Consider the following 5,537-nt stretch of genomic DNA (forward strand, 5'->3'; position numbering starts at 1 on the left):
ATATATAGAGAGAGAGAGAGAGAGAGAGAGAGAGAGAGAGAGATTATTTGTTTTCTTTTTCTGTCCCATTCCTCTCCTTTACTTGAAACTTGATGATCATCACAAATTCAGATGCTATTTATTTAGAGCTGACTGAAAAGACAGAAAAAAATAAAACCTTTATGACTGGGAATTTCTATCAGTAAATATACTTACATGCACATGCATCTCAGTTTTTTTGTCCTTGCATGCGTGCAAACCTGTTGTAAGAGACTCTCAATACAATATTAGGAAGCTTAAAAATGGCATAATAGGGCCACTTGTTTTACTGCCTCTAATGTTCATTTCAACTGGAAACTGCAGCGATTTGTACATGTAGGTACGTTTTTTTGAGTTTTGCAGAAATGTAGGTAGATTGTCTAGTTTTGGTGAGCCGTGTGAATTATAGCTCGAGTTTCCTTTTCTTAGCTGACATTCGTTGTGATCTTCTGCTGCTGTAGCCCATCTGCTTCAAGTTTCAATGGTCATTTTTGCCCACAGAAATGCCATTCATTGGATGTTTTCTCGGGCCATTCTCTATAAACCCTAGATATGGTTGTGCATGAAAATCCCAGTAGATTAGCGGTTCCTGAAATAGCTGACCACATCCATGCCACATTCAAAGTCAGTTAAATCACCTTTCTTCCCCATTCTGATGCTCGGTTTGAACTGAAGCCGATTGTTTTGACTACGTCTAAATGCCTAAATGCATTGAGTGGCTTCCATGTGATTGGATATAATAACTATATTGGTAGGCAGAGTTAGTGTAAATATCCTCTGCCAACAAAGCAGGGTTATTTGAACTTAGTGTAAATAGACACTCCAATATAGAAATCCTGGCCAGGATGTGTCCACACTGGTTGCTAACTGCAAATGGCCTTGAAGGCAATTTTACAGGTAGCGTGTTGTGTTTGCTGATGTGATCCTGACTGCACCCTTGCAAAGTCCTGTTCGGGTGGGACAGGCCCCCCCCTATCTGAGGGTTGCCCCCCTAAAAATATGATTGAAAACCAGCTGTGTATTGTAAATAACAATGCTTTATACTTTAAATAATCGTGTAAGTAGTAAAGCAACGCAAATGGGACAAAAATGTGTTTTAAGTTTAGAAACATTTAGAGTCTCCCCCTCCCTTGCATCACAGTGCTTTGGTCCAAATGCCTGCTTTCCTCTTTTACATCACCTACACACACACAAGTCCTGGTGAGAGAGAACAAAGCCAGTAGTTGTGGAACTCCAGTAAGTAAGGCTGTCAAGGCAAATTTATTCACATCGGATGAAGTGATTATTTTCTCTTTAACACAGATGATGCCAATTTAGAGTCTCCCCCTCCCTTGCATCACAGTGCTTTGGTCCAAATGCCTGCTTTCCTCTTTTACATCACCTACACACACACAAGTCCTGGTGAGAGAGAACAAAGCCAGTAGTTGTGGAACTCCAGTAAGTAAGGCTGTCAAGGCAAATTTATTCACATCGGATGAAGTGATTATTTTCTCTTTAACACAGATGATGCCAATGTATTTTTTATAAGTCCGCTATGTTAGCAATAATAGTTTCGAGGGGGTCCTCTGGTAAAATTTGCATCCCAGGGGCTAAATATCACGTTATTGGGGTCGCTTCAACCTGCAGACATGAAAAATAACCCGTGGCAACAGTGATAAAGTAGCCCAATTCCACGGGAAAACCGCAGACTTGGCAACACTGTGACAGATAGTAATGTCTACAACGGACACGAGTGCTGACTGCACTAATAGTAGTAAGGCTTTCCTCTGTGTATACATATCTTTACAAGTACAATTTTAGCTGTATTATTTGTGTCCCCTTCAAAAATTGCTCTTGAGAAATTTTATATTTATTGTCCCCCCCCCAACTGTTAGACGAAATTTACTCCCCTGGGGGAAGTGAAAGCAGACAGGCGAAACTCTTGCGAGGTCTGTTTTAATTGTAACCTCCTGTGTGCTTTCTGTGGTGTTTGTTTGTTTGTTTACAGACATGAGGTGGGAGGAGAGAGATGGTGAACGTGTAGTTTCTATAGGATATGATATGATGTGATGTTGTGTTTCCTCAGGAGAGCAGTATGGGCAGTTCAGCAATCAGAGGGCAAAGGCATGAGTGAAGATGACCTTAAAAGCAGCCAAAAGTGAGTATGCGAACACACACATAAATAGTACAGGGGTATTTGGTGTGTCGGGTAGGGTACACTTTAAAAAGCATTTTTTTCTGTGTAATCACATATAAATTGATAGACTATATGGAAAATATGTAATATGTTTTAAATCATTTTGTGCAAAAAAAAAAGTTATTTCCCTAGAATCTGAACACAAAGAACCAGACTCAGACTCAAACTGAAAAAAAAAAAAATATATATATAGATATATATATTTTTTTTAATTTATATGGTACATCCATCTGTTCCACACTCTTAAAACGATGATGATCGGCTGACTTTCTCAGACCACATTGCTAAAACTTTCCGTTCCTGCTGATTTGCTTCATTCAACATTAGGAAGATCAGGTCCTTTCTTTCGGAACATGCTTCACAACTCCTTGTTCAAGCTCTTGTTCTGTCCAGGCTGGACGATTGCAATGCTCTCTTGGCAGGTCTTTCAGCCACTTCTATCAAACCTTTACAATTAATCCAGAACGCGGCAGCAAGATTCATTTTTAATGAGCCAAAAATAATGCATGTCACACTTCTGTTCATCAATTTGCACTGGCTACCAATAGTTGCTCGCATAAAATTCAAGGCATGTTTGTCTACAAAACCACCACTGGCTCTGCACCCCTTTACCTAAATTCATTACTTCAGAGTTATGTGCCTCTAGAAGCTTGCGTTCTGCAAGTGAACGGCGTATTATTGTGCCATCTCAAAGAGGCACAAACTCACTTTCACAGACTTTTTCATTAACTGTTCCCTCCTGGTGGAATAACCTGCCCAACTCAATCCCAGCAGCCGAGTCCTTAACCATCTTCAAGAAACGACTAAAAACACATCTGTTCCACCTTTCTATAAACCCTAGATATGGTTGTGCATGAAAATCCCAGTAGATTAGCGGTTCCTGAAATAGCTGACCACATCCATGCCACATTCAAAGTCAGTTAAATCACCTTTCTTCCCCATTCTGATGCTCGGTTTGAACTGAAGCCGATTGTTTTGACTACGTCTAAATGCCTAAATGCATTGAGTGGCTTCCATGTGATTGGATATAATAACTATATTGGTAGGCAGAGTTAGTGTAAATATCCTCTGCCAACAAAGCAGGGTTATTTGAACTTAGTGTAAATAGACACTCCAATATAGAAATCCTGGCCAGGATGTGTCCACACTGGTTGCTAACTGCAAATGGCCTTGAAGGCAATTTTACAGGTAGCGTGTTGTGTTTGCTGATGTGATCCTGACTGCACCCTTGCAAAGTCCTGTTCGGGTGGGACAGGCCCCCCCCTATCTGAGGGTTGCCCCCCTAAAAATATGATTGAAAACCAGCTGTGTATTGTAAATAACAATGCTTTATACTTTAAATAATCGTGTAAGTAGTAAAGCAACGCAAATGGGACAAAAATGTGTTTTAAGTTTAGAAACATTTAGAGTCTCCCCCTCCCTTGCATCACAGTGCTTTGGTCCAAATGCCTGCTTTCCTCTTTTACATCACCTACACACACACAAGTCCTGGTGAGAGAGAACAAAGCCAGTAGTTGTGGAACTCCAGTAAGTAAGGCTGTCAAGGCAAATTTATTCACATCGGATGAAGTGATTATTTTCTCTTTAACACAGATGATGCCAATGTATTTTTTATAAGTCCGCTATGTTAGCAATAATAGTTTCGAGGGGGTCCTCTGGTAAAATTTGCATCCCAGGGGCTAAATATCACGTTATTGGGGTCGCTTCAACCTGCAGACATGAAAAATAACCCGTGGCAACAGTGATAAAGTAGCCCAATTCCACGGGAAAACCGCAGACTTGGCAACACTGTGACAGATAGTAATGTCTACAACGGACACGAGTGCTGACTGCACTAATAGTAGTAAGGCTTTCCTCTGTGTATACATATCTTTACAAGTACAATTTTAGCTGTATTATTTGTGTCCCCTTCAAAAATTGCTCTTGAGAAATTTTATATTTATTGTCCCCCCCCCAACTGTTAGACGAAATTTACTCCCCTGGGTGTATTGTTGTCCTGCATCACATGAGATAAACTTGAATTAAAGGGGTCATATGATGCAATTTCAAGTTTGCCTTTCTCTTTGGAGTGTTACAAGCTGTTTGTGCATAGATAAGATCCCTAAATTTGCAAAGACTAAAGTCTCAAACCCAAAGAGATATTCTTTATAAAAGTTAAGACTGGTCCACGCCCTCCTAAAACGCCTCCCATGCCCCCACATGTCTACTTCACATATAAAAAGAGAGGAAGTGAAACATACTCAGCAGACAGGCGAAACACTTGCGAGGTCTGTTTTAATTGTAACCTCCTGTGTGCTTTCTGTGGTGTTTGTTTTGTCACGTACAGACATGAGGTGGGAGGAGAGAGATGGTGAACGTGTAGTTTCTATAGGATATGATATGATGTGATGTTGTGTTTCCTCAGGAGAGCAGTATGGGCAGTTCAGCAATCAGAGGGCAAAGGCATGAGTGAAGATGACCTTAAAAGCAGCCAAAAGTGAGTATGCGAACACACACATAAATAGTACAGGGGTATTTGGTGTGTCGGGTAGGGTACACTTTAAAAAGCATTTTTTTCTGTGTAATCACATATAAATTGATAGACTATATGGAAAATATGTAATATGTTTTAAATCATTTTGTGCAAAAAAAAAAGTTATTTCCCTAGAATCTGAACACAAAGAACCAGACTCAGACTCAAACTGAAAAAAAAAAAAATATATATATAGATATATATATTTTTTTTAATTTATATGGTACATCCATCTGTTCCACACTCTTAAAACGATGATGATCGGCTGACTTTCTCAGACCACATTGCTAAAACTTTCCGTTCCTGCTGATTTGCTTCATTCAACATTAGGAAGATCAGGTCCTTTCTTTCGGAACATGCTTCACAACTCCTTGTTCAAGCTCTTGTTCTGTCCAGGCTGGACGATTGCAATGCTCTCTTGGCAGGTCTTTCAGCCACTTCTATCAAACCTTTACAATTAATCCAGAACGCGGCAGCAAGATTCATTTTTAATGAGCCAAAAATAATGCATGTCACACTTCTGTTCATCAATTTGCACTGGCTACCAATAGTTGCTCGCATAAAATTCAAGGCATGTTTGTCTACAAAACCACCACTGGCTCTGCACCCCTTTACCTAAATTCATTACTTCAGAGTTATGTGCCTCTAGAAGCTTGCGTTCTGCAAGTGAACGGCGTATTATTGTGCCATCTCAAAGAGGCACAAACTCACTTTCACAGACTTTTTCATTAACTGTTCCCTCCTGGTGGAATAACCTGCCCAACTCAATCCCAGCAGCCGAGTCCTTAACCATCTTCAAGAAACGACTAAAAACACATCTGTTCCACCTTT

Source organism: Sinocyclocheilus grahami, unplaced genomic scaffold, assembly GCF_001515645.1.
Source record: "Sinocyclocheilus grahami isolate Dianchi unplaced genomic scaffold, SAMN03320097.WGS_v1.1 scaffold649.1, whole genome shotgun sequence".
Classification (NCBI taxonomy): domain Eukaryota; kingdom Metazoa; phylum Chordata; class Actinopteri; order Cypriniformes; family Cyprinidae; genus Sinocyclocheilus; species Sinocyclocheilus grahami.